The following is an 18,942-nucleotide window of genomic DNA, read 5'->3' as shown; positions in this document are numbered from 1 at the left end:
ACATACAGCTGTGGAGGCCCAATCACTTGGGGCGTTTAAGGAGGAGATTGATAGGTATCTAATTAGTCAAGGTATCAAGGGATATGGGGATAAGGCCGGAAATTGGGGCTAGATAGGAATAGTATTAGTTTAGCTCGTGGAGCAGACTCGATGGGCCAAATGGCCTACTTCTGCTCCTTTGTCTTGTGATCTCGTGATTTTGTGATCTCTTTATTAAAAGCTGTAACTTTCAACTGATCCATAATGTCTTGAACAATAATGCATCAAATTCAATTACATAGTACATTCAGTTCTTAGTTACCCCTGCATTTATGGTCTACTTCTCCCTTTAAAGGAAATAAACTCATAGAAAAACATTAACTACTTAAATATTTACATCTGTGAATTTTGCAGTTAACTACTTACATCAATATGCAGGTGTAAATTTAATCAATTATAAATTCACTAGATCTCTTGTTTCTCATTCACTGTAAGCTGCACCTGACAGCTCTGAAATATTCACTGAGGCATTATTTATTCCAGTGAGTCTCTTCTCCAGATATGCCTCATACACATCTGGTCTCACATTCTGTTCTACAATTATTGATTCAACAATACTCTGAATATATTGTATTCTATGGTCTGAATCACCATCTTCTTGGAGTTACCAGAATGCACAAGCTGTCCACATAAAACTTAACTCACAATCTAATAACTCTTACTGATAGCTACAGTTGTTACAATTTTGTCATGTTTTTGATATATTACTGACTACCATGAACACAGTTGCACCAATTTCTACTTTGATTGATTCTTAAAGCTCTCTGTCATTTTGCCTCTGCTTTCACATCACCCTGACTCTCACTCTAATTCCTTATGGACATTGAACCTTTCTTCTTTCTTTCCTAGCTTCAAGGTTTGTTAATTGTTCCATTTTTCTGAGAGTGCCAAGTCACAAAGTCATCTCTTCTGCCTACCTTTCAGCTCTGCCATGACAGTTTTCAGTTCACCCTGTTGTTCTCTGCCTACGTTGTGTATGCCCATGTCACTGTAACATCCTACAGAGGATTTGTAAAGTTTTGGAGCTGCCTTCTCTTTACAGGCTGTCCCTGCGTTATGTCCGACTCACAGAACCCCTACATATGAATGGACTCCCAAAACAATATTAAATTCAGAAGTCCAACATGTGTACATACGTTCGTTCCTGTGAATGGCCGGACTAGTTTCCTCTCTTTCTCCACTTTTAGTGATTGCTCTTTCTTGTCAGTCTTATGTACTTTTGAGTGATTTTTTTGCACATTGTCTGACTTACGGACTAAACTGACTTATGGACCTGTAAAAATGGATCTCGTTTATTACTCAGGATGACCTGTACATTGCAGTACATTGAATGTCTATAAGAACTCAAGCCTTAGAGACATTGAGTTCTTACCCATAACTTGCATATTTTTGACCTAATACAGGCAAATTGGATTAGTGTAGATGGGCATGGCTGTGGTGGGCTTAAGGGCCTGTTTCTCTGTGGTATGACTTTTTCAGACCCAATCGATATGATCTCACTTCAACTCCATTTCACTCTGCTTGTGGACTTTTGTGAAGGCAGCACGGCTGTTATCCTGAACTTCTGTAAACTGCCTTTGTTATGCAGTCCAAGCAGTTTATGGACTCACCCTTTGTTCAAAATTTGTGAATTGTTCCATTGTTCTAAAAGTGCCAAGTCACTGTTCAAAGTGAGTCCTTTAAGTTAGGCTACTCATAATGTACTGTATTCTACAGGCTCTGGACTCAGAATGTCTTTTTCTTTGGGCCAACTCACTTGGTCTAATACACTGGCTAATTTCTTCCTTTGCTTTGTGGGTCTGTTTCTCAACATGGCCTCCATGGCAACTGCTACTTTATTCTAACTTAGTATTTTGCTTCTATTGGAATACAATACCTGCTTCACTAGTTCACCAACAATGAAATCGATATATGTTTAACTTTTCCATTTGACACCCAATCCAAACCATGAATCCAAGACTCTTGAAAAATGCCCTCAGCATACTTTATACAATTTTAATTATCCACTCTCAATACAAACCCACCCCTGCTGATATCACACTCCCATTCACAGCCATGCCACTTCAGCATAGTCCTTGACTCAATGCCGCATCAAGTTCCCTCCGTATTTTAGTTCATCAACGGTTCAGCCGACCGCCAACAAACCTCCTCCCAGAAGGGTCTCTCTGCTTGATTCTCTTTCCAGCCCAAGCCTCAGGTTTTTCATCGGATGGTCTATTCTGAATTGGTGTTAATGGATCGTTACCTGCTCCTTGGTCATAACAACTGCCGTCATAGAAAGAGCTGCTTCCATTCCTTGCCCTTTCAGTTTTGGCTGTGTTTTCTCTCACTACTCCAGTGGTTGCAAAAGAAAAACATTGAACTGCTGTTTTCGGGCTATAACGCTTAGCTGTTGTGGTCTGCAAGCTGGACCATAATTATTGTGCTTCCTAAACCCATCCCACCAATGGTCTACTTGAGAGCACCCCTCACTGCATAATACTATGATCCTTTCAGTCTGCGTGAGAACCTAGCCTGCTCCTATGTTTCTTGGTATCTGCTCTAAGCAAAGAGCTGTGAGCAGCAAGTGGACTCATCCATCCTTCCCAAAAACTCGACAGTTACTTTACCCATTGCTGAGAAGATTCTTCCAGTGAATGCAGGGAGCTCTCTGCCCACCCAGTGTGCTGATCAAAGTAGCAATGCACTGTCACCGGTGCAGGTGGGATTTACTGACAGTCCATCCAACAAAGAATGGGAAGCTTTGGCTGGAAAAACCTCGAGGCGGTTATACTTTGCCTCAACAGTTTAGTTGAGGCATTTCAGATTCATGCCCGGGTTTATGAACCAATGAACGTGGTTGGGAAATATGTGGTTGGGCAAAAGATACTGGAAAAAGTGGAATCTGCAGACCTTTTTAGATTGGATATTGTGAGATCACTTTGTTTGAAGACTGACAAATGAGAGAATGATATCATATGGTTGACTTAATGATAGAGGTAATGTGTAGATCTCAAATGAGAGGATATAGTTACCAGATTAGAGCATGGTCATTTAAAACTCAGGTGCAAAGGAACTTCTTGCAGAGTAAACCTCTGGAATTCTCTACCCCAGTTGATTGTGGAAGTTAGATCACTCAGGTGTCTGAGTAAATAGGAAGCATATCATTTTTTGAAAGATCGGAGAAATGGGGACAATGTGGAACAGGCACAGAAGAGCAATTGGGTAGGTCACCCACGATCATACTGAATAGATCAACAAGCTCGAAGGGCCAAAGGGACGACAACTGCATTTATTTTCTTATGTTTTTATGTCTTTAGCACTCCAGTGCTGAGACTCACTGTCACTGAGGATCATATGATCTTGGATTCTGTTGAATTGTCCATCATCATTCACAACAAAAATTGACAGGACTGCAGAAGATTGCCCAATGTATTACATATTGTTTTTGCTGTTTGGAACATATGTGATCCACTGTTGCAACTTCCCCAGGTTGAAACCTCAATTTTCAGTATAGCTGGTGCTGCTTCCAGTTGGCCTTTCTGTACTCCTCATTGATGTGGTGTTGGTTTGTGTCTTGATAATAATGACGGAATAAGGAAAATGTTGTGCCATGAGATTATAGATTGTGCTGATGAATATTTCTGCTGCTGCTGACGGACCACAGTAGCTCATGGGTGACCAATTTTGAGCTATTGTATTTAGCTTGAATATAGTGCTGCACAACACATTGAAGGGTGTCCTCAGTGTGAAGACAGGTCTTTGCCTCCATAAGGACTGTGCAATGGTCACTTCTACCAATGCTGTAACGTACAGCTGCATGTGCCACGATCAATCTCAGGTGGTTAGAGAATCATAGAGTCATAGAGCAATACAGCATGGATACAGGCCCTTTGGCCCAACTAGTCCATGCTAACTATGTTGTCCACCCAGCTAGTTCCAATTTCCTGCGTTTGGCCCATATCCCTCTAAGCCCCATCCCTCATGTACCTACCCAAGTGCTTCTTAAATTATACTACTGTACCTGCCTTAACCCTTCCTCTGGCAGCTCATTCCATATACTCACCACTCTGTGTGAAAAAGTTGCCCCTCAGGTCCCTTTTAAATCATAAACCTATGCCCCCTAGTTTAGGATTCCCTCATCCTGGGGAAAAGACTCTTACCACCCACCTTATCAATGCCTCTCATAATTTTAAACACTTCTATAAGGTCACCTAAGGAATGAAGAAATTCCAAGGAATGTTCCAAGGAATACGTTCATGGAATAAAGACCTAGCCTGGCCAACCTCTCCCTATAACTCAGGCCCCCTAGTCCTGGCAACATCCTCGTAAATCTTTTCTGCACTCTTTCCAGTTTAACCACATCTTTCCCATAACAGGGTGACCAAAGATGTACACAGTACCCCAAGTGCGGCATCACCAACAACTTATACAACTGCAACATAATGTTCCAACTCCGGTACTCAGTGCCCTGACTGACGAAGACCAGCGTGCTGAACGCCTTTTTCACCGCCCTGTCTACCTGTGATGAGACTTTCAAGAAACTGTGCACTTGTGCTCCAAGGTCCTTCTGTTCATTACACTCCCTAGTGCCCTGCCATTCATAGTATAAGTCCTACGCTGGTTTGACTTTCCAAAATATATCACCTCACACCTATCTGTATTGAAATCTCTTTGCCACTCCTCAGCCATTTCACTAACTGATCACGATCCCCCTGTAAGCTACGATAACTTTCATTATCAACCACATCTCCTAATTTTGTGTCATCCGCAAATTTACTGATCAAGCCTTGTGCATTCACATCCAAATCATTTATATAAATAACAAATAACGAGGGTCCCAACACCGACTCCTGCGGCACACCACTAGTCACCAACCTCCATTCCAAGAAACAACCTTCAACCACCACTCTCTACTTCCTACGTCTGAGCCAATTTTGAATCCACCTAACTAGCTCTGCCTGGGTTCCATGGGATCCATGGTTGTCTGTTCCATGGTTGTTTAGTTTTATTCTTTCTCTGCTTCAAAATCAGGGTTATGGCAAACTTCATGGAATGTTGGTATATTGTGGAAGATACTTAGAATTAAACTACATTCTTTCACAATTTTCAGCCTGATTGCCCATATGACTTTCAATTTATGAATTGTTGCAAACAATCACTATAAAGAAAATTTGATCTGTTGCGAACATCTGAGCAATACTAATTTTCTTGTCTCTGAAATGATGGTCCATTGTTTATGGCCACTAACTAAATGCTATTGTCAAAATCTCATCAGAAAAATATATTGGCATCTGTAATATATCACAGTAGAAAATAAACTGACTTGTGATCAGAACTTCCTTCAAATATGTTCCTCTCACAAGAAAAAAAGCATGTCAAGGCTTTTTCTCTGCTACTTGAAAGCGAGCTTACTTAGTCTGTTGCCAGGGAGTTCAATATCTGGATGCATTTTCAGAAAAGTACTCTTCAAGACTCTAACTTAACCCTCACAACTAATCAATGCCTTGGACTGCCCACCAATGGATCCCAGGGAGATCACATTGCTGACTCTGTATCCCAACCTGAGACCTCCAAAGTCATGATCATTCTTGATCCTTCTCGTTCTAGTGGTGTCTGGACCTGACATTCAAAATGCAAATTTCCTTCATGTAATTCATTGTCTGAACTTCCCTACCCTAACCCCAGGTCTCCCTCAGCTGTATTCATCTACTGCATTCAGCAATCTGCAATGAACATGTTCTGTTTTACTATGCAGGGAGTAGTGGGGGAGGGGGGTGGGGGAAGAACTTTCTGTGCCTTTACATGTGTAAGGTCTATCACTAATGCACTTCAGTTTGGGTCTTATGTAATACTGACTTGTGATGTAGAGGGTCAGCAAATACAAAACGTGCACATGGCCCTAAGCTGTGCCTTTTGTAAACATGGAAGAATTTCTTGGCCTCGTATCTCCCAAATGAGCCATTACTCAACTAGAGCATTTCAAGTCCTTGTCTGCAAAGGTTGGCTGCATAGTGTCAGTTGTTTGATGGTTAAGAATGCATAATTGGTTATGAACAAGCACATTTGTCGCATGGATTGCTCCAGTCACCATGTTCAGAAGGGAGTTACCTTGTCCAGTGTTTACATGACTGGAAATGAACAGAATAGCCAGACTGTGACCTCAATCTGCAAACACAGCTAGTTTAACACCACCTAAGTTAGAGCACAATGATGCAACTAACACCATGTTTTGATATTATTCAGTTGAACATTCATTGAACAGCAGGGAGGACCTCACTGCACTGCTATGTAGAAAGATCCCTTTCTGGACAGGCTGCCTGTGACCAATTAAGCTGACTGCACTATCAGTAAACACAATGTCTAATATCATTTATTAAATATCCTCACATTACCTTCTCCCTGTTGTCAACCACCACATTCCTGTTTAGTCGCAGTGAAACGTTAAAAGCCATCCACAAAAGAATTCCAAGTAAAGGTAACCTTATTTATCAAATCAAGCCACGCACAGTACAAACACCACCTTTCATGCCTTCTTTTAGAAGTCAAGTACTCTCACACTCCTATGCAGATCTCTTCAATGGCCACAGCAAGACTGGTGGAAAGCTGCAGGTGTGCAGTGAAAGAAGTGACAAATGGATTTATAAGACAATTCTAATTAGCTCTGGGCCTTGAAGCTCTGGCTTCAGAATGTGCCATCTTAGGAATGAACTATGTTGAGTGGCAACATCAATGGTACTCAGGCAGTAGTGGGAGTACCAAGTTTGGTACCATCCTGAGAGATGATGGCAGGTTTGCTCTCCTTGGAGACACTCCCACTGTCCTGGATGGCTTCTTTTGTGCTCCAGAGGAAGCAGAGTCATCAGCTACCAGGCAGGGCTTTTAGGCTTCATAAGTGGGATAACGTTTATGATGTGGCACTGAAATCAGGACGATGATCAGCATATTTCTGAGGAAATGCTCAATATCACAGTGATCAAACATTCATATATTCAGAGGTATTTTCAGGCCCATCTTTCCAGATCTATTACTATCTGCCTTCAATGAAGTGGTTGGCAGTTAACACCTGCTTGTGTCCCGTTGTGGACCACTGTGCCCTACAGTTTGCCAGTGAATATCATGCTATAATTTTGGGTGATGTGGCCATCATAAATAAATAGCTGATAATGTGCACCAACAATGAGATATGGGTGAAGTCTGCAGAAGTACTAAATGTGTGAACCAACAAATATGATAGTTAGAAATTGTCTTGGGTGAGTCAACGAGCTGTGGGATACTGAGCAGTCTGAAGATGCATTCACTGACCGTGATTACCTGCATGAGGTCAATAAATATTTCTTTCTCGCACTGCATCTAGGTTGTAGATTCACACAGCACAGAAACGGGCCCTTCGGCCCAACTGGTCCACGTCAACCAAGATTCCCATCTCAGCTAATCCCATTTGCCCATGTTTGGGCCATATCCCTCTCTCCTTTTCATATACCTATCCAAGTATCATTTAAATGTTGTTAATGAACCTGCCTCAATCACTTCCTCTGGCAGTTCATTCCATACACTGACCACCCTCTGGGTGAAAAAGATCACCCCTCATTCTCCTGTGCTCCAACAGTTCAACAGTTGCAACTTGTTCAACCTCTTTCCATAACTCAGTCCCTTGAGTCCCAGCAACATCCTTGTAAATCTCCTCTATCCAACTTAATGACATCTTTCCTAGAGCAGGGTGACCAAAACTGAACACTATATTCTAAATGCGGCCTCACCACGTCTTGTTCAACTGTAACATAACATACCAACTTCTGTACTCAATGCCCCGACTGATGAAGGCCGGTGTGCCAAAAGCCTTCTTCACCACCTGTCTACCTGCGACACCACTTTCAGGGAACTATGTACTTGTACTCCTAGGTCCCTCTGTTCTACAACACTCCATGGGGCCCTACTGTTGACTATGAATGTCTTCCCAAATTGTAACGCTTCGCACTTATCCGAATTAAACTCTATTTACCATTCCTCGGCCCACTGACCCAGCTGATCAAGATCCCTCTGTCAATCCTGATAACCATTTTCACTGTCAATGACACCACCTGCAAACTTACTAACATTCTCATCCAAATCATTGATATAGATGACAAATTGTAATGTGCCCAGCACCAACTCCTGGAGAACACCACTAGTCACGGGCCCCCAGTCTGAAAAGCAACCTTCCACCATCAGCCTCTGCTTCCTACCATCAAGTTAATTGTGTATCCATTCAGCTAGCTCTCCCTGTATCCCATGTGATCTCACTTTCCATAGCAGTCTATCATGCAGAACCTTATCAAAGGCCTTACTGCAGTCCATACAGACTGTGCCTACTGTCCTGCTATCATCGACCTTCATGGTTACTTCTTCAACAAAGTCAAATTTGTGAAACATAATCTCTCATGCACAAAGTCATGCTGACTATCCCTAATCAACCATTGTCTTTCCAAATGCTTGTATGTCTTATTCATCAGAATTCTCTTCATAAGTTACCACAGTTGTTAGACTTACTGGTCTGTATTTCCCAGGTTTTTCTTTGCAGCCCTTCTTAAATAAAGACACAACATTAGCCACCCTCCAGTCTTCTGGCACTTCACCCACTGGAACAGTGCTTTCCATGTCAAGTCCTCCGACATGGAAAGCACTGTAAACCAAATAACTTTCCATGTCCTCCAGTACAGAAAATCTTGACATCTGGTCTTTCCCATGTTGTGTTATTCTTTTACTTTGTCTACATAAGAATGAACATCTCGAGATTAACATCGTATGCTCAAACTGCTGAAACTTGCATCCATTCAACAGCAGAATGAATCGTTCCAGCAAATCACAGGAAAAACACAACTTGCCTTCATCCATCTTGTTCAATGTTTTCTTGAACATCTTGTTTTCACATTGTGTGAGGAGGTGAAAAGGAGAGGTATGCTGTGTCCAACAATGCTGGGGGGAGGGAGTGGAGGCCTGAAGATTAGGAGGTTGGCAGTACGGTTTGGTCAATAGGCCTTCTAGGTGCACACTGGGAAGGCTGTGGGAAGAGAAAGCTTCGCAGATGAATGTCCAGAATCAAAGGCTGAGGAACGGGACTGAACGTAGCAGGAAGTTCAATGACCTCAACATGTCAAGTGAATGTATCTTCAAGGGAACAGAATTCATAAAGCCATAATTTAACAAGTAACTTTGAAAGATTCGGAGATAAGATTGATGGACAACTGAAAGGAATTTTTAAATCTCACATCTTCTGCCTTCAAGGCTTTGCACTAAGTTTGTACCATTCCTATGGTTATCCTTGAACTGGACCCTACTGCTGATGCTTTCTTGTTGCAGTCCCTTCAGGATGAGAGAGGACTTCCAGAGCAAAATTCAATCATAATTTGGTTTCTGTCATGTATGATGTAGAAGACCACATTAAGTCAATCAATTTATGACATAAAGTAAATGCAATTCTAAAAGAAGGGAAATAGATACAACACACCACCATTCAAGCTGTACATGAGTGATGCACTGAATATGAATTCTGGAGTATAAGATAGGTTATGAATGATAATGAATTAAACACCTACTTTTAAGTTCATCATCTCTTCTCTCCATTATACTTGGGCTATAAACAAAATTTGTTGTACTGGCTAATTTCCTCCAAAGAAGGCACAAATGCTAAGGGATTTGTGTTGTGCCACAAGGATCAGTGCTGTAGCTTCAATTGTTTACCATCTATAATACTGGCTTAAAATAGAAGAGAGTGTCTACCATGATGCACTATTGCAGAATGTTCAATGGAAAAGAGCAGATATGTCAGGAGAGGGCTACTTTCAGGAAATCTGAAAGGAGAGGCCCGATAGGTGGAGGTTGTGATACAGTGTTGGACAGGAAAATATTAGGAAGAGGACCCAATGATTTTTCATTGCTTGGATGCTAATTGATAAAACAAGATTCGATGCAGACTTTGGATTCATTGTTTTTTCAGGCTATACAACTTACTTGGCATGTAAACAGTTAATACTTTATTTGACGACACCCTGTGAAACAAATTCATTGTCCATTCAGAGGAGCACTTAATATTGAGACAATATGAGTAGAATTTTCCAGATGACATAAACATTGGAATGGGTTTCTTTCTTTATTTTCATGTGGTCCTCCCACCAGTGCTGTGTGATGATGTGAGAACCATTCACTTTCACATTTGTTCTGTGTTGGGAGGGTTACGGGTAAAGCTGGATGAATATTTCCAGGGACTTTGTTCCCCAGATGATCTGGTTTGCTAGTATATTGTTACTGGACATTGATGCTACATATGCTGTGTCATCCTGAGAAGTAGTCACATTAATGAAATTTTGCTCTATTCTGGGTTAACTACATACTGTTTTTTTCCTTCAGAGCTATAAGAACAAATTTGTAGGTCATAGAGCCACAGAGTCATAGGGCAACATACCACAGATACAGGCCCTTTGGCCCAACGAATCCATGCCAACCATGGTGTCCACCTATCTAATCCCAATTTCCTGTATTCAGCCCATATCCCTCTAAGCCCCTCCATGTACTTCTTAAAGCTGGTGTTCTATATCAAGTGCTTCTTAAACTATACTATTGCACCTGCCTCAACCACTTCCTCTGGCTGCTCGTTCCATGTATTCACCATCCTCCATGTGAAAAAGTTGCCCCTCAGGTCTCTTTTAAATCTTTCCCCTCACCCTAAATCTATGCCTCCTAGTTTTGGACTCCCCTACCCTGGGAAAAAGTCTCTTACTATCCACCTTATCGATGGCTATCATAATTTTAAACACTTCTCATTCTCCTACATTCCAAGGAACAAAAACCTAGCCTGGCCAACCTCTCCCTATAACTCAGGTGCCTAGTCCTGTCAACATCCTCGTAAAATGTTTTCTGCACTCTTTCTAGTTTAGTCATGTCTTTCCTATAACAGGGTGACCAAAACTGCACACAGTACTCCAAATGTGGCCTCACTAATGACTTATACGACTACAACATAATGTCCCAACTCCTATACTCAGTGCCCTGACTAATGAAGGCCAGTATGCTTCAGCATGCAGAGTAAAAAACCAAACAGGTTATGTTTATCCTTAACAAAACATTGATCAGACCAAAGCTGGAGTATTACATCCATTTATGGTCACTGCACATTAGGAGGATGTGAATGCCCTAGAGAAAGTACAGAGAAGATTTGATAGAATGATTCCAGTACTGAGAGAATGCAACTACACGATTAGACTGGAGAAGCTGGGGTTGTTTTCTTTGGAGCAGAAAAGAATGAGACAAGATTGATAGATATGTACAAAACTCTGACTGGTTTAGATAGGGTAAATAAAGAGAAACAATCCCATTAGTGAAGAGATTAAGGATCAGAGGACACAGGTTTAATGTGATTGACGTGAGCAAAGACACTTTCTTGTGATAATCATTGACAGTGACAAATGACACAACCAACCCTATCCCTTAGCAGCCTGTCTGGGAAACTCTCAGCAGCTCACCAATAGGTGACCAAGTTGAAATTGCAATTAAGCAAACGCAGATCAATAAATATCACAGTGGCATTTCATTTGAAATATTGAAGGTGGTTAGAGAAACAGTAACAACACGGCTCTCTTTGCTTATAAAATTCAGCTTACTTCAGAAACCCCTCATGGCTTCTGCAACAACAATACCTTTACCATTTTTAAGAAGGGAAATTGGGAAGATTCTTGTTGGAACTTTACAGAATTGTCTGTTCCTTTCTCAAAGCAAATATACTCCTCGAATCCTCATGTGGCTTCAGGGCATCATGACACATATGGGTATGGAGAAGGAGTAGAATACTCCACCCCTCAAGCCCTCTCTGCTATTTAAAAACGTTGTGGCTGATCTGCTTGTAAGCACAATTTTGCATTCCTGTCTACCCTTGGCCATATTGCTTATTATGCATCTGTGGGTTGAGTATTGTGTGCAGTTCTGCTAGCAACACTGCAGGAAGGATTGGAGGCTTTGGAGAGGGTGCAGAATTTTATCAGAATGTTGCCTGGTTTAAAGTGTATCAGATATAAGGAGAGTTTTGACAAGCTTGGATTATTTTCTCTGAGGCATTGGAGGCTGAGGAGCGACCTGATAGAAGTATGTAAAAGTAGGAGAGTATAGAGTCAGAGCCTTTTTCCCAGGGTAAAATGTCACATACAAGATTTAAGGTGAGAGGGGGAAAGTTGGAGATTTGCGAGGCAAGTTTTTTACAAAGGAAATGGTCAGATCCTGGAAAGGGCTCCAGGAGAGGTAATAGAAGCAGGTACAACAGCAACGTATAGAAAGTGTTGAGACACACACATGAACAGGCAGGGTATGGAAGGATATAGACCATGTGCAGGACGATGGGATTAGTTTAATTTGGCATCATTGTCGGCGCAGACATGGTAGACCAGGGAGCTTGCTCCTGTGCTGTGCTTTTCTATGTTTAAACAAGGAGTAACATCAACAACAAAAACTGAACTCCAGTATGCAAATCAATGTGCTGTAGTTGAAAGCTCAAAAGGTAACCTTCAAAGAACCATCACTTACTTTGTTGAATCTTACAACAGTTTGAATGACTCTGAACATCAACAAAACAGACATTCTCCTCCACCCTCTCCTAGTCAAATATCAGACCCTGCAAAGAAGGCACGCATTGACAGCGAGGAACTGGAAAATGTCATTCACTTGCCCTACATTGGCAGCCACCTTTCCCAGAGGACAAACATAGATGTGGAGGTTTAACATGGAACACACTGTTCCAGTACTGGCACTGACGAACTGTCTGACTGGATTTTAATAATCATAATTTCAAAATATATCTTTGTTTTAGATTAAGAGAGGTAATTTCAACTTCATCTACAGCTGCAAGATTCTGGGTGATCTACAGAAAATCCCAGAAAGATCTGGAATGCTTGCACCAGTACTTGCTTTAGAAGATTTTGGGAAAGGGAGGAGCGCCACACATGAGGTCTGTGTGTTCACAGAGCCATGATTGTTGAAGCTCTGATTATCCAGCATCAATTGCAGTGGAGTACGCTCTATGTGTGTATGCCTGAATCACACCTCTCAAAATAGTTGACATAAGTTACCAATGGTGAAAGGAAACAGAAAGGCCAGATGAAAAGTTTTAATGAGGTATTCAAGACAAGGCTCAAGATGTGTGACATCACCATCAAATAGTCGAAAACAGTGTTTTAGAACAAGGCTACCTGATAAAGACTTATCAGGAAAGGAGTGCCCACCGTTGAGGAAAATCAACTTACTTTTGTCATAGCTAAATGCCAAAAAGAACAGGCAATACTTAATCATAGGTTAACCCTACTTTCTAATACCAGCTGTAACAGAGTTTTGGAATAATTCACTTCAGAAACAGACTGTTTGGTCCACCAAGTCTGTGCCAACTATCAACCACCCATGTGCACCAATGGAGTCATAGAGTCATACAGCATGGAAACAGGCCCTTCAGCTGAACTGGTCCATGCCAACCAAGATTCCCATCTAAGCTAGTCCCATCTGCCCGCATTTGGTCCATATCCCTCTAAGCTTTTCCTATTCATGTACCTATCAAAGTGCCTTCTAAATGTTGTTAATGAACCTGCCCTCAACCACTTCCTCTGGCAGCTCATTCCATGTACTGACCACCCTCTGGGTGAAAAAGTTGCCCCTCAGGTTCCCATTAAGTTCTTCCCCCTGCTCTCTAGTTCTTGATTCCCCAACCCAGGGAAAAATTTGTGCACATTCACCCTATCTATGTCCCCCATAATTTTATACATGCTCTACAATCACCCTCATTCTCTGACACTCCAATGAAAAAAGTCCCAATCTGCTGAACCTCTTCCATAACTCAGTCCCTCGAGTGCCGACAATGTCCTCATAAATCTTCTCTGCACTCTTTCAAGCTTAATGGCATCTTTCCTATAGCACATTCCCACATTAATCCCATTTTTTATTATCTCCATATTCTCGGTTCCCCCCAGAAGCCAGTCACCATGGTCAGTTAACCTACCAGCCCTGTCTGACAACATGACTGCGGCTCTAGAATCAACCTCCTTGGTCACCTAAGAGATCATCCTTGACCACAAAGGACTGACAGTTATGACAACAGTTATAATCTGGAAAGACCTACCTGGAAGTGTCGTGGATGCGGCTTCAATTGTGGCTTTCAAGAGAAACTTGGATAATATGAGCAGGTAAATAAAATCAATTTTTAGAAAAGATGGGGCAGTGGAGCTAACTGGACTGCTCCTAAAAAACAGCGCAGATTTGATGAGTTGAAAGGCCTCCTTCTTTGCTTTCTTTCTTTCTTTTTCAATCTTTTTATTAGTTTTCAAATTAATACTGATTAATATATAGCATCAATGTTTGTACATGTAATAAAAAGAGATCTGGATAACAATCATGGCATAGATAATCATAAAGAACAATAAGATATAAAAAAACCTGTAGATCCAATGATCTCTTAGTAAATGAATATAATATAAAAGAAAGGAAAGAAAAAGATTTATTATATAAATTTAAAAAGAAAGAGAAAAAAAAACCCAAATCGATATGAAAAATTATAAACAATATAAACTAAACTAAACAGAAAAGTTTCAAAAAAAAACAAACAAAAAAAAGAAAAAAAAAGACTGGACTAAAATTTCTCAGTAAGAACAGAGCAATATTATGTTGTCAATTCCGTTCCTCTAAGTTGGAAAGTTATTGAAAGGGGATCTACATCATGTGAAAATATTGAATAAATGGACTCCAAATATCTTCAAATTTAAGCGAAGGATCAACAGTACCACTCCTAATTTTTTTCGAAGTTTAAACATGATATAGTTTGAGAGAACCATTGAAAAGTAGTAGGGGGTATTGGATCCTTCCATTTAAGCAAAATGGATCGTTTGGCCATTAATGTAACAAAAGCAATCATACGGTTAGCGGAAGCAGATAAATGGCCAGACTCTATCCATGGTAATCCAAAAATAGCAGTGATAGGGTGAGATTGTAAATCAATCTTCAATACATTTGAAATAATGTTAAAAATGTCTTTCCAATATTTTTCCAAAAGAGGACAGGACCAAAACATATGTGTCAAAGAAGCCACATTCGATTTACATCTATCACATATAGGATTTATATGGTTATAAAAACGAGCTAGCTTATCTTTGGACATATGGGTCCTGTGAACTACCTTAAACTGAATCAACGAGTGTGTGGCAAACATTGAAGATGTATTAACTAAATGAAGAATTTTCTCCCAAGTCTCTGTAGGTATAGATGTCTGGAGTTTGCTCTCCCATTCATTCTTAATTTTGTCCAGTGATTCTGTACGTATTTTCATAATTAAATCATAGATTATTGCTATCAAGCCCTTCTGATAAGTATTAAGACCTAAAATTTTTTCCATAGTTTCAGTTTTGTAAGGTGTCGGAAAAGAGGGTATAGTAGCTTTTAAAAAATTTCTGATCTGCAAATATCGAAAAAAGTGTGATCGAGGCAAATTGTATTTGTTAGACAATTGTTCAAAAGATGAAAAACAGTTATCAATGAATAGATCACGAAAACATACTATTCCCTTCCTTTTCCATATGGAAAAAGCGCCTCCTTCTTTGCTGTAACAATTCTATGATTGAGCAATTCCTTGCTTCACTCTGCTCCTGCCATAAGATTCTTGCTGGGAATTGACAAAAAGTACACCATTTATGGAATCAGACCTTACAACTTTCCAGTTAATTCAGTGCAATAAACATTGCACTCTTTTTTGGGATGGATAAACTGGTCAATGTTTTAATTGCTTCTTATGACATAGAGATTCCTAATTAGTGAATAGTAGGCAAGATTGGGCTGATATTTACAATCATATACTATAGGCATTTACTATTTATTCAGATACATAACAAACACAATAACTAGAAGTACAAAAGTACAAAATGCTGGAAGAGCTCAGCCAATCAAGTATCATCTGTAGAAAGAGAAACCAGTCAACGTTTCAGGTCAGGGACAACATCTGCAATTTTATTTATTTTCTATTATAGCTAAAAGTACAACTGAAATTCCCTGAGAGGACATAGAAATTACTTGAGAAAGAACTATTAATTTCTGTTTCCCTACAAATTTCCTAAGTAATCAATGTATACCATTACCTTTAATACTGCTGAGATTTTGGAATAGCTGGAGGAAATACAATGAAAGGAAGATTGAGAGAGAACCTGCTGTCTGCACGGCACATGATGGAAGGACTGTCTCACAGTTGGCTTACTAATAAATTACCTCCTGAATGTTTCACATTATGGTGAATGTTAACATTAATTGTTAACTTTTATAATGAATCAGAGAGGGCTAGGGAAGGCAAATAAATGCTGAGGTTCAACCAAATAAAAAAAATCAGTCTGAAGTCACACTCAGATTCACAGCATTGTTTATTAAATGAGACATTATCAAGCACTAATTACGATCTAATCACAATAATGTGGTAGATGTACAAAACATAAATCACAGATTCATACATTAAGCTCCACTGGACAAAAAGCATGAAGTAGTAATCAGATGACCCATAAATATATTCAAGGCATTTGATTTTCAAGCCTAGATTTCGAATAGTTTTTTTTTGTTAGTGCAAGTTGAAAGCACACATCAGATCATTTTCCAGGGATAGTCTATTATATAATTATTGGTTAGCTCACATGGAGACCATGATGATTGCATACAGACAGACAGTCCCTTGGCAGTTTCAAAAACTAACTGTAGAATATGCAATCAGTATGGTTACATTGAAGGAAATTGTGCTGCAATCATACAGAAATGCATCTACAGGATGTGTTTACTTTCTACTGATAGTTATATACATGCTATCCACAGTCATTTTTACTCTGTGGAAACATGGCAATGTGTAAAACTAAGTTCACATTGACCTACCACCTGGTACATGGTATCAGCTGTAGCTCAATTCATAGCATTTTCATACTTGAGCAGTAAACAGTGAATTTAAGTCTTACTCAGAAGGCTTCAGCATAACAGTCTAGTTTGATATTTGCAGTGTGGCAATGAGGGAGTGTAGACTGTTTGCAATGCTATCTTTCATTGGAAATGTTAAAGCAGGAATCTGTTTGCCCTCTTAAGTCAGGGCAAACAATCCAACTTTTATCCATCACAAATGCGGATCATCTGGTCATTTTCACATCAGTATTTTCTGTACACAAAGCGGCTGCTGCATTTCCCACATTACAACCGTAATCACACTTCAAAAAATCAGTATATAATGCTCCCAGGGATATTATGGTGTTCTGAAAGGTGCTACACAAATGCAAGACCCTCTTCGTGCAGCCATTCCACTTTCATTTTCCTCTCCCATTGATTGTAACTAATTATTAATAATACTTTATCTCATCCTGGTTGTTCTTCTCCAAAAGATGAACTGAGTGGTACACACATTTTGTGAGTGAAAATTTCTGCAGAAGTCTGCAAAACTAGATAGGAGAGAAGAACATCGTGGGCCAAAGGGTCAGTTCCTGTACTGTTGTACTAACACTTCTGGAAATAACATTTCAATTATTTTTTTTCAGTTTTAAAGATAACATCTTTGAGGCTTTCACTCAAAATTCAATGGAATCTCCAGTCATGTTATAAAATACTTCATATAAAGTTGGACAAAAACATGACTTTAAGTTACCTGACCATATCAACATCTTTTAATGACAATGCAACTCAAGGGGTTAATTATTATGCAACCATCAATTTTAGTTGGAGGTCAGAATCCACATTCATCCCAAAGAGTCTGCATGAATTTTGAGGCTGTTAGGGTCTTTTGAGGCTTTCAGACATTTTAAAGAAATGTCTCATACTTTTTTTTAGTAATTTTCTTGCCCTCATTTTAAACTGTTAACAGGATGCAGGAGTTCACCTACTAATCCTGGATTAAGTTGTCATCCAAGGCAAAATAAGCTGCATCCTTGGCTACTAAGAGAAACAATGAAGCACTAATGTGACAAAACTTGGTTCTATAGAACATGTTTTTGGGTTGTTAATGGGGGCTGATTTGTTTACTTCTGACACACACTTACACATTAGTAGATGTGATGTGTGGAATACTTTGAGTGGTCATGGACCAAAGATTCTCAGAAGTCAGTGGGGATGTTACATTTCTGCAAGGACACTTTAAGCACATCGTTAACTCGTTCGTCTGGTAATATCTTTCTATGACAGAGCTCAGAATGGAGTGTCTGTTTCCAGAGTCAGAGGTTGGTCATGCAGACATTGTAGTCTGCCCAATGTAGTTGGTTTACTGTAAATAGTGCTTCAATCCTGGAGATGTCTGCCTGGGAGAGGACACTGACATTGATCCACTGTCCTTTCAATAATTTTGAAGGATTCTGGAGAGGCAGCATTGGTGGTATTTTTCCAGTACCTTAAGCTGCCAGCTGTAGGTAGCCCAGGTCTCAGAAGTGTTTCGGAGGGCAAGGATAATTGTTGTTCAGCAAACCAGGAGTTTTGTCCCAAGTCTGAGATCTTCATTGTCAAGTCCCTTATTTTTTAATTGACCAAAGGTCAAACTAGCACATTGAAAGTAGTGGTGAATTTCATCACTGATGTCTGTACTTGCCAAGAGCTGGTTCTTAAGATATGGGAAGTAGGCCACATTTTCCTGCTTTTACTGTGAACTTTTATTGTCAGAAGGCAATGCAGTGCAGCAAGGACAGGTTAGTAGAGAACCTATGTCTTGTGAACCCTACCCATCCTCTTGCGTACTTCAGTAAAATAATGATGGGGCACATGCAGAAGAACTTAGTTTTAACACCAGGCTTTCTTATAAATGATGAGCTTTCAGACACAGGAGTTCAGCATGACTGGGTGAATGAGCAAAGAGCTCACAGAATGGTCAGGGTACTAAAAATGGAAGGAGGAAGAAGGACTCTCAATAAGATGCTTTAGAGAACACTT

This window comes from Pristis pectinata, chromosome 11, assembly GCF_009764475.1.
Source record: "Pristis pectinata isolate sPriPec2 chromosome 11, sPriPec2.1.pri, whole genome shotgun sequence".
In the NCBI taxonomy this organism is placed as follows: Eukaryota; Metazoa; Chordata; class Chondrichthyes; order Rhinopristiformes; family Pristidae; genus Pristis; species Pristis pectinata.
Note: the sequence above shows the minus strand (reverse complement) of the source record.